Source organism: Oryctolagus cuniculus, chromosome 5 (assembly GCF_051225735.1).
Source record: "Oryctolagus cuniculus isolate XC-2025 breed Fujian yellow rabbit chromosome 5, ASM5122573v1, whole genome shotgun sequence".
NCBI classification, from domain to species: Eukaryota; Metazoa; Chordata; class Mammalia; order Lagomorpha; family Leporidae; genus Oryctolagus; species Oryctolagus cuniculus.
This window is the reverse complement of record NC_142871.1, coordinates 47,987,709-47,999,589: the sequence shown is the minus strand read 5'-3', so window position 1 is coordinate 47,999,589 and position 11,881 is coordinate 47,987,709. Positions and strand designations below refer to the sequence as shown.

General features: G+C 40.2%; 1 pseudogene; it reads left to right on the top strand.

Annotated features, from left to right (window-relative positions):
- The first annotated feature begins 412 nt into the window (after positions 1 to 412).
- Positions 413 to 8,478, top strand: LOC100344666 (rho GTPase-activating protein 11A pseudogene; annotated as a pseudogene).
- The last annotated feature ends 3,403 nt before the right edge of the window (positions 8,479 to 11,881 follow it).

Sequence of the window (11,881 nt, the reverse complement as noted above, 5' to 3'; positions counted from 1 at the left end):
GAGCATCCATATATATCTGCTATTTCAGCTCTAGATTGCACTCTAATGTACAGTGAGCAGGATATTTACTGCCGATACATTTTACTGATTCAGTTTTACAATTATTCCTAAGCTTAAATTTGACCCAAAATCTGCAGCCAATGTGTGAACTGGAGAAGTACCTGAAAAGAGTAGTCCATTCCTACAAGCTTCTTTTTGTGCATGTGGTAGACTTAGAATCCTTGTCCTGTGCCCAGGAATGTCATGATGCTAGATCACATCCAGATCACAACAAGGCCAGGGCAGCCTGGGCATAGGATCAAAGCTCACTTTGCTATCTTCTGTCTGCTGCTAAGCTGGACTCACTGTCAGATGCCACACCTATCAGCCACTGATGATGCTGGCTGTGGTATAAGACTGTTCAGCTGAGATCATGGAATGCCATTGGGTACTGAGGCAGTTCCAGAGGCTCTATCTGCAGGAACTGCCCGGAGTCAGGGACTGTAAGGATCTGCTCAACGCTGTTTTGTCAGAATGGTACTGGGTCCCAAAACACTCCTGTGATTGCTGTCTTCCCAAGACTGTAGGAGAGGTGATGGAAGCAGTTTTTCAGACAATCAGGCAGGTACAAGGTAGGTCATACCTAACTCTCACAAACAGGTCTTGTACTACTTTGAGGGGTACATGCAAGACCTGCAAGAAGCTCGTGTTGATACACGCCATAACAGGTCTCTTTCAACAAAGCACAGGTCTCTACTGGCTACTTCAGCTGGTCTAGAGATTATCAGGATCATCTGCCAAACCCACTAGAAGCTGGCAGTGACAAATGCCAAAATGGGTCTGACTCCTTGGAGCACAAATCTCCACCTGACGTAGGGCTAGTCCAGAGGCTCAGTTTGGGAGAAACAGCTGTATGGTAGAGGCCTCTGGTTTATTAGTCACATTCCTAAGCTCCCTCTCCAGGATTCTCTGGTCAGCTGGAGTTTCACTTTATGCCAATGTTTTGGGGAGGGAAGCAGAAGCCACCTGCTCATGGAAGCTCCAAATATTTACCTCACTAGTATGGGCCTGGGACCCAGAATAGAGGGGGCTCAGTTAGATTGAATTTTTCACAGTAGGCCTGGCATTGGGATTCAGTTCACACCCTTGACCGAAGATTGGTTCTCCTCTAGCGAGGAAGTTCAATCTCTTCGACCAACAACACAGCTTTGGGAGGGATGCACATGGAGCAGTGAGGGAGGAAGGGGACACCCACCTAGCCAGCCAGATCAGCCGAATCAACCCTGGCGATCAATGGGGTGACAGATGTCGCAGCCAGATCACCTCACATCCTCAGTTCACCCTCTTGCACTGCAGCAGGAGGTGTCTCTCCAAGGCAAGCTCCTTGGATCTGGGGGAGGGGTGAGTGGGCAATTCTTTCCTTCCGGTGCTGTCTCCTCTGGCCCCACAGCTCTTGTGAAGGTGACCTGATGTGTGCATGTGGGCAGCCATAGGCAGTTGCCCCTTTTGTTTACACTTAAACATATGAATGGAGACATCCGGGCACAGACAATTAGGCTGAGATTCCAGGAAGAGGCAGGAAGAACCTTATCTCACTGCTAAACTTCTCACAAGAGATGATGTAGATAATCAGTCACACCTGAAACCTGCATTTACCACCTAGGTGTTTTTTTATACCCTTGTAATCAATGATTGATAACATTTTGTGATCTGTAAAGCGGAAGAATCTTATCGGGAACTCTTGGTAGCCCCAAAAGTCTTTTGGATATGTAAATCTTTTGTGTGCCTTCTTGTATACAACTGGTCATATTTAAATACTACTGGGTTTGTTGAATAAACTAGCCTTGATCAGGACTTGTCTTGGCTCCATTCTTTGCGTCCTTGTCCCTGCATTCCCGATCTCTGTTTCAGGAAACCCGGTTCTTTGTGCTGCAGGCCGGCACATGTGCACAGCCGTTCACACTGGTGACTTGGTGGAAAGGTAATCACTGAAAGCCCTTTCTCAGCTGCCATCTTGGTTCCAGTCTGCATCCAATCCATATGTTGAAATTTATCCCGCTTTTGTTAATACTGAAATGCAATGTTTGCCTTTGTCCCAGAAATAATTCTTTGAGGATCTGGGTATGAGGACAGATGTTAAGGATCATCACACATCCAAATATTGCTTTTTAAACTTTTTATTTTTATTTATTTTTTAAAGATTTATTTATTTATTTGAAAGGCAGAATTATAGAAAGGCAGAGGGAGAGAGAGAGAGAGAGAGAGTCTTCCCTCAGCTGGCTCACCCCCTGCAATGACCAGAGCTGGGCTGATCTGAAGCCAGGAGTTCCTTCTGGGTCTCTCACACGGGTGCAGGGGCCCAAGGATCTGAGCCATCTTCCACTAATTTCTCAGGCCATAGCAGAGAGCTGGATCAGAAGTGGAGCAGCTGGGACTCAAACCAACATCCATATGGGATGCTGGCATTGCAAGTAGTTTTACTCACTACGCCATAGTGCCAGTCCCCATATAGCTTTTTTTATACCAATGTTCTAAATAGCTTCCTTTTCAGCAGCAAGACCCCACAATCTGCTTCTTCTGCTCCTATTTTCAGGTAACAGAAACATTTTTGAGGAAGAAAAGAAGAAAAATAACATAACCCAAAAGGCAGACAGGCCATCCAATAGGAACTCAATTTCAGTGCTTTCCAGAACAAACTTTTCTAATATTTCATATAATCCATATATCTTTCCTCTCATTATTATTAACCAAAAATCATACTTTATCCACATTTCATTAATTAGTACCTAATGATTTCCTTTCTCACAGGATCTTATCCAATAAACCACATCTCATTCATCAGACATCTCTTAGCTGTGACTGTTTTTTAGACTTTCCTTGTTTTTGATGACCTTGAAAGTTTTTAGGAATACTGATCATGTATTTTGTAACAAGTCCCTCAACTAAGGTTTGTCTGATACTTTTCCCCGTGGCTAGATTGCACCTGTGGGTTTTAGGGAAAGAGTACTGAGGTCAAGTTTTGTTTTATCATATCCTACCAGAGTACCTGCCATCAATGGGACTTAGAACGGTTGACACTAATCTTGATTATGTATCTGAGATAGAATTTTTCAAGCTTCTTCACTCTTTTGTCTTTCCTACCATACTGCTTTGAAGAGAAGTCACTGTGCTTAGGCCACACTTAAAAGGGCAAGGTGTTCCGATTTCTTTTCCAGATCACCATAAAATCTAATCACAAATTTCCTTGGATAGCTGCAACAACATAATGGCAGCACCTCTGTACCAGCCTTCTCCTTTGACACAGAGATGGTAGTATGTCTGCAATGCTGTCATATTTTGGGTACTTTCCCGGTTCCCACCCACACAGCTTCTAAGAACAGCTGTAATCCCAGGCACTGAGGTCCAGAAAGACATGAACCTGCTGAGTGAGTCAATAAAGTAGAGCAGATGCCAAAGTTGTACAGTTTAATATTCTTCCCTGGCTCTAATTCTTTCTTTTTGCTTGCTTTGCTGATTTTTTCCCCATTTTAAATGCATTTCTGGTCAATCCTTCCCTTTCCATTATTCTTTTCTTACTCTGCCTTGTTTCATAACTTTCCTATTCTCTGGAGTACTCTTACATATTACTTATGAGCTAGCAAAAAGTCTGATCAGATAAACTTTAAGCAACATCATGCCCTACTTCCAGATATTGCTGAATGCACTCCCTGCCTGGTGTGCTATGGCTGAAATATGAAATTCCCTTGAGCAAAGAGTAAAACAGCAACTATTTCCATGGTGACAGTGTTACAAATTGATTTTATAAAATACACTTTGGTTTACATAATACTAATGAAAGGAAAGATAAACTTAAGTTTTCTACATTTTCTTTGACATATTATCTGCAAAACTTGAACCAGATGCTGATGACAAAAAAAAAAGTCATGATCTCAAGGAACTTGTCAACTTGTACTCAGCAGTTAACTGCTTAAATGGTATAATTCAATGGTTATTACCAACTAATAGCTTCTTTTCACTTATTTTGAAATTTCAGTCGCTAATGCAACTTTTAAAAAAACTATATTAAAAGATATCACTATAATCATAGAGTTACAAATTATGGTCAGCATTGTGGCACAGAGGGTGCAGCCGCCACCTGTGACCCTGGCATCCCATGTTTGTCTACTTGAGTCCCAGCTGCTCTACTTCTGATCCAGCTCCCTTCTAATGCACCTGGGACAACAGCAGAAGATGGCCCAAGTACTTAAACCCCTGTCACTCAGCAGCCAGACTCCTGGCTTCTGCCAGGCCCAGCACTCTTCATAGCAGCCATTTGGGGAGTTAACTAGCAGATGGAAGATCTCACTTTCTCTCTGCCTATCCCTGTCTCTCTGTAACTCCGCCTTTCAAATAAATTAATAAATTTTTTAAAAATGAATTACAAATTAAATACTATCTTTTCAAGAGTTAACTGACAATAATTTAAAAATAGAAGCTATGTAATATTATTAAAATATGGTTTTATAATGAAATGTTTGCTCATGTTTCTTGCTGGTTTGAACTAGGTTGTACATGTTTGTGAGAGCTCTTGACATATTTGGGTTATGACTCTTTTATCTGTCATAGATTTAAGAAGTTGTCTGTTGTTTATTTGTCTTCTTACATTTTCAAAACTGCTTTTCATTCAAAGAATTTTAATTTTTACATGGCCACATTTATTAATGTATCTCTGTGGGACTTCTTTTCCCTTTAACAGTCTCTCCAAAAATATTATAATATGATCCCCATTTTATAAAAATAAAAATAAAATGAGAAAAAGATAAGAAGGAAGGAAATTGTTTCCAAAATTTTCCATACTTTTTTTAGTTATGTTTATTTTTATAATTAAGTTATAAATATTACAAATGTTTTAAATGTACATATGTATTTCAAAAGGAAGATGCATGAAAACTCTAGCACTCACTGTCATTTCAGCATGGAAAAACCAGTATTCCTTGAAACAGAACTCAGGGAATGCAAATTTTAAGTTTATGTCAGTGGAGACTTCAGTTTTCCTCTGGGGAAGAGTTTTTCCTCTGCCATGCCAGGTAAGGCTGATTTTATCCAGACTTAAAGAAAAAGACACCAGCTATCTGGGAGGAAGAAAGAATCAAGAAGGAAAAGATGAAATGTTCAGTAATAATATGTCATTCCTTTTACCTGCATTTGACAGCAGATTCCACTCTATTTCAGGCCGTACTGGAGTCTAAGTAATCTAGGAAGGCAATAGGGATTTGGAAGTTATTCTTTTTTTCATTAAAAGACACTAAATGCATTTGAGTCGATAGAATACAGCCATTTAGGCCAGAAGGATAAAAATGTGAGTTTTCTTCCTTTTAAATGTATTTTTATTTTAGCTGACACATAATAATTGTACTTTTATTATTATTTATAAGAACAGAAGAGAGAGAGCGAAAGAGATCGTCCATTTACTGGTTTATTCCCCAAATGCCGGCCACAGCTGGGGATGGGCCAGGCTAAAGCCAGGAACACAGGAACTTCAAACTGCATTCAAATCCAGGCGCTACAATATGAAATTCAGACACTCCAAGGGGCACCTTAATCTCAACTACTGTGCCAGATGCTCACCTCGCAACCTGGGAGTTTAAAGCAGTGTCATTCAACGAAAGATTGGAAATGGTAAAACAAGAAGAAAAGTGTTGCCTGGACAGAGGAAGAAAGGATTCAAAAGATGTCTGGCCAGGGACAGATTATACCGTGCACTGCGGAGTAACCTTCAGACAAAGAGATAGCTGTGTCTACTGAGTGAGACTCTGTTCAACCAGTGTTGTAACCAGGCCCGTGAGGAGTCTGGGAAAGGGACAGCAGCATTAGAAGTAGTTGAGCTCTAAAGGCAAGACCAGTTTCCCCACTTACTCATCCACTGTGTGGCCTTAAGCAAGTGACTTTGCCTCTCCAAGCCACAGGTCATCAGGTGTAAACTGGGAGTAAAACCAGTGTTAGTACTCAAGGTAACTGTGAGCCACTCTTAAAATGCTACTGTGACAAGGATGGCACAGCTCTTGCCTCACCACCTACACAGATACCAATACCTGGTCAGTTTCTATAAGGTATTGAACAATCAACTTGAGAGTGACAGGTGATGAGATAGAAAAGTAGGAAAGATTTTGGTGGGAGTGAGGGCAGCTAACACAGAATAAGTAGTGTTCTGTCATTTAAAGTTGGGTGGTGTACATCTGATGTGGGAGGAATTTTATTCTAGAAAAGGTACCAATGATGCTGGATATTGATGTTCTTTGTGCTACTTCATCACTGGAAGGCTTTGAAGAAGGTAAATGTGAAACTCCTGATGGGTATAAGCAAAAACAAAACATGGGAGATTTTGTTAATAGGGCTTTAAATAAACTTCAGTCTGCCAGAACACCCTCTTTCACACCTCAACCAGAAAGAATTACCCAGCTATGTGTGTCACCAGTGATTCCCACTCCAAATGCTAAACAAACTGCCAGTGGATTCTTCTCGTGGTTTCTCAACTAAGAAAAGGAAGTCCATCAAGCACAACTTGAGCTGTTGCAAAGTAATCTCTTTGGTAGCAGTTCTACACAGGTTCCACCCCATGTTAACACGAGGCCGGGAGAGTCATGTCAGAATTCACTCTCTACCGTCACTGTTGGTAGAAGCCATTTGATCATATGGATATACTAAGACAAACTAAAGGGCTGCAGGTAAAAGCATCTGCTGGGTGGGACCTGGAAGTGCAGGCTGCTTGACTCCTAAAATCCATAGAAAAGCAAAAGTTCAAAGAGTTCTTCATTGGAAATTTAGTCTGAGGAAAAATAGCAAAGATGTAAATGGATGTACTTGTACCAACAGATATGAAATGCTGGTTAGAGACTTGCAAATCAATAAAGCTTAAAAAATAAAACTGAATGTGTATAAACAGGTCTGCTTTTTAGCCCAGGTAGTAAGGAAAGATTTCCAAAGAATGATCAAAAAAAAAAAAAAAACAATAAATCTGAGGAAAATTTACTAACTGCAGAGTACATAGATGGAAGTACTTACTGGAAGTCTTGGACAGGGCCTAGTAATTCAAATTTTCAAGAAATGGGTGGACAAGAAGCTTCTCCAATAGTGGGAACTCTTGAAGTGGAACACTCTTCCTTGGATCCCAGTATTACAGTGGAGGAGTCACCTGCTACATCCTGTGAACTCACCCGTTCCAGTGTGTGTACACAATACACACAATGGAAGGAAGTTTCCCTAGTGGGGATGAAAATGATTTGATCACAGATACGCTGGTGAAAATTCAGAGAGCGTTTTCTGAATCTGGAAGTAAGCGTAATGTGTTGTCTCGGGCAGTCATCGATAACTAATGTAAAGAACATTACATGAAACATCTTACATAGAACACAACCCAGAGAAAAATCTATTTGAAACCAATGATGTGACTTTGAGAGAGTCAAAGGAAAATATGAACACCACAATGGTAAAGATGAAAGCCATTTTCCAGAAAGAGACGTCTCACCACATCAAACTAAAAAATTTGGTAGTGAAGCAGCTGTAAAGTGTTGCTCAACTCACATGAAAGTAGAAGATGAAAAAGACATTCAAACACAGCAAAAGATAATTTAAGTAAGGAACAATGCACCCATGATGAACAAACACAGAAACAGCAATCTCCAAGGGAAAAACTAAATATAAGGTTAAAAGAGAATGAGAATATGATTGAAGAGAAAAACACTGCCTATAGGATGAATCCTCTTCTTCACAGGAAAGAATGCCTAAGAGAACAAACTTGTCAAAACCTGGAATTCCCAAGCACCAGTCAGTGGTAGACACAAGTGGTAAAATGGTTTCTGAAAGTTTACAAGTGACAGAGCATGGAAAGATTTCAGATCACATACAGTGGTTTAACATGCTTTCTTTAAACTAACCGAATACAACAAGAGTGAAGTCACCTCTTGAGTTTCAGCGTCCTCCTGTCCATCAGTCTGTCAAGAATTAATTCTCTGTTGGAGTACAGCAGAGAAGATGTTAGATTTAAGTTGGCAATTCATCTGGGTAATTCTGCTTCTCCTCTGCTGCAATCAGTAAGCTGTGACAATGCCCTTCCCTCTTGTGTAAAAAGTACAGCTGAAGGTTCTTCTACTTATGTGCCAAATCAGGTTCTAGGGAACAGAACTCTACATCATGTGTGCTGTCAAACAATGCAGTTTCAACATCAGGCATGGAATTAACGTCTCAATCTTTCTCACAAATGAAGAGGCATCCAGATTCCATGAATGCTTAGCTTGGGTCTATTAGAGTTTGCGGAAAGGAGGTGTCATCTGATTGCCAAATTAAAATTCTCTGGGATGCCCCTGCCTAATCATGATAAGTTAAGGTCTGTTATAAATATGGTTTTTTTTTCCTGGAATAAATAACACCATCCTTAGAAAATCATCAGAAAGAGAAAAGGGTATGGTACAAAGTCCTCCAGAAAAGCGTATTGGAAAAGCTTGGCCACTACCAACAAGCTGATCTGTAGACTTGTAATCAGTAAATGTTATATGTGTCATCAATGCAAATAAAATTAGAAATTGATGATATGATTTACAGTATAATGTATATATTGATTTGTAACTTGCAATGAATGTTGGCCAGTAGATTTTCTCTGAAATATTTTAATTTTGCTGCATAAGCAAATTGAATATTTAAACTTGAACAAATGACTTTGTTCTTCTTAATTGTGGCAGTATTTAACGTTTTAAATTTTATAATGATCTCTTAAAGAAAGGGTTACACTTTACCTTTTTAAAGAAACTATTGTTAGATTTGTAAGGAATTAGTTTTTGAAAATTACATTTTTTGTGTGTGTGCCAGGAAGAGTGGAGCAAGTTGTGCCTGTTTCCTGTATTCCTCCCAAATACATTTGCTTTATTTATTCATTTATTTTTTTTTTTTATTTTTTGCCAGGCAGAGTTAGACAGTGAGAGAGAGAGATAGACTGAGAGTTATAGACAGTGAGAGAGAGACAGAGAGAAAGGTCTTCCTTCCGTTGGTTCACTCCCCCTAATGACCGCTACGGCTGGCGCTGCGCTGATCCGAAGCCAGGAGCAGGGTACTTCCTCCTGGTCTCTCATTCGGGTGCAGGGCCCAAGAACTTGGGCCATCCTCTGCTGCCCTCCCGGGCCACAGCAGAGAGCCGGAATGGAAGAGGAGCAACCGGGACTAGAACCCAGGTTGCCAGAGCCGCAGGCGGAGGATTAGCCAAGTGAGCCATGGCCCCGGCCCCAAATACATTTTCTGCAGTATATATCTAGCATGAGAAAGGAAGAGATAAGTCCTTTAGATATTATTTCTTGAATTGTATTAGTTAGTGATTGTTGTAGTTACCAAAATCACTAGATGTTAATTTGCTCCAATGGCACCCCAATACTTTGTACCTATTTGTGGCAGACCAATTTTGTTTATATTTCTATAGATGCTCTGTGTGTTCACTGGAATTAAGATGGTGGCTAAGACAGAAAAATGATTCAAGTGTTCTCATATGTTATGATGCAGGAGTAATTGATGACATTTAAGCTGTACTTTGATTTTTAAGGTAATTTGCACAAACACATTTGTACCTATTTAGTGAAACATAGTAATGGAATATTTAAAGAGGAATAAGTAAACTTGAAAATATTTAATAAAGAAGATTTCTTGTAACAAAATTTTGAGTGGTGGGCTCACAAACGTTTCATTGTCATTATTATGCTTCATATTCACATATATATCATTCATGTTAATTTGTGTCAAATATTCAATACTTCTTTTTTAACTTTTCAGCATTTTATTTTTAAAGATTTATTTATTTATTTGCAAGCCAGAGTTACAGAAAGGCAGAGGCAGAGAGAGAGAGAGAGAGAGAGAGTCTTCCATCTGCTGGTTCATTCCCCAGTTGGCCACAACAGCCAGAGCTGGGCTGATCCGAAGCCAGGAGCCAGGAGCTTCTTCTGGGTCTCCCATGCAGGTATATGGGCCCAAGGACTTGGGCCATCTTCTACTGGTTTCCCAAGCCATAGCAGAGAGCTGGATTGGAAGTCAGGCAACTGGGACTCAAACTGGTGCCCATATGGGATGCTGGCACTGCAGGCCAGGGCTTTAACCCAGTGCATCACAGTGCCAGCCCCTCATACCCACATTTAATTTCTAAAATGGAATTATATGTTGCAGTGTTTCAACATGAATATTCATTTAAAAATACAAGAGTATTTTTGTCAAGTTGCTGCACATGTGCAGGTTCCTGAAGAGCAGCACACCTAGAGAGGGCATGAGCTCTCCACAGCCTCTCCCCAGCCTTGCTCTGATCATCTCTTCCATTGGGCAGCTCACCTGGGTTTTGTGTGATATCCTCTGTAATCAATGTGTAAGTGTAAGTAAAGTGTTTCCTGGAGTTCTGTGAGCCACAGTCATTGAACTTAACAAAGGAGTTGTGCAACCTTAATGTATAGCTGATCAGTCAGAAGTTCAAGTCACGAAACAGGTTTTTCAATTGGCATCTGAAGTCGAGGGGTGGGGGGAGGACGAGCGTACAGACTTGTTGGACTGAGCCTTCCACTTGTGGGAATCTGAGTATTTCCAGGCAGACAGTGGCAAAATAGTCACATTACAGAACACGTAGTTGGTGTCAGCAGAATTGCTTGGTTGATGGGGAAATACTCCCATATCAGATTGTTGTGTTAAGGATTGTGTGAGAGTAGGAAAAACAATTTTTTTCCCATCTGTAACAGTGGATGTGAAAGGGTAAGCAGAAATAGAACCCACATGGCACCCCTGACCAGAGATAACACTCCCCATCAATGAGCGCCTTGGGACATCCACAGGTGCTCCCAGGAGTAACATTCCCATGTTTGAAAGTTGCTGGCATATGATACCAATCATGTTTGAAAGCTAGAGAGGAAAGAATACTAGCTTTCAAATCAATCAGATATGAATATGAATCCAAGAACTGCTGCTAATCATGACTGTGTGATCTTGAACATGTTGTTTAACCTGTGAGTCCTAAGATTCTCATCTGTAAGGTCAGAATCATAGCGCTGGAAACCACGGATTGCTGGGAAGATTAACGAGACAGTGTCTGTAAACCTCCTAGCATAGAGCTTTGACAAGCACACTCAAGAAATATTAATTTTATTTTTGATAAGTTTCTTTACCTCCTAACAGAGATAATAGTACTTATTTCACAAGATTTGTTAAGGATTTAAAAAGACAATTTCAGTTCTATTTTTTTCCCACTAGAGTATCATAAATTCTTATTTCTCAGAAAGTCTTATTATTTGATTCTGAAATATTTGCTAAATGATTATCATGTGTCAGAAACTGTTTTGGTGTCTGGGCTGTAAAAGCAAATAAGAAATAGTTTCTTGTCTCAAATAGCTCACAAATTGGCCACGGAGATTAATGTGTCTACTGCTGCTTATTGTATTGAAGATATCTTGTTGACTTCTGAGAGTAGAAGCTCAATAAGAAGATGAGAACAGACATTATATTCTAGTTGTACAAGAATTAAATGGGAAGTGAGATAGTGGGGATGGAATATGTAGATTATTTCATAAAAAATTATACCAAAGTAGAAGAGAGCAAAAAACTGGTTGAACTGAGGGCAGAGAACAGGGATATGAGAGATGAGAGTATAGATGATATAGACCCAGCAAGAGGGACTGGTCTCCAAGATAAAGGATTAACACTGCAGAGGCAAAGTGAAGGCAGATAATGTGTAGGGGTTCCCAGAGGTGGATGGAAATTATGACATTAGAGTACAGTTAGAAGACAGGAATGGAAGTTAGGTAAGGAGGATAAATCAGTCTAAGTAAATTTTAATTATTGAGACTGGATTCTTGATAGCAAGTCACAGCTGATACCCTGCTTCCTCCATCGTTATGCAAGATCTACATAAAAC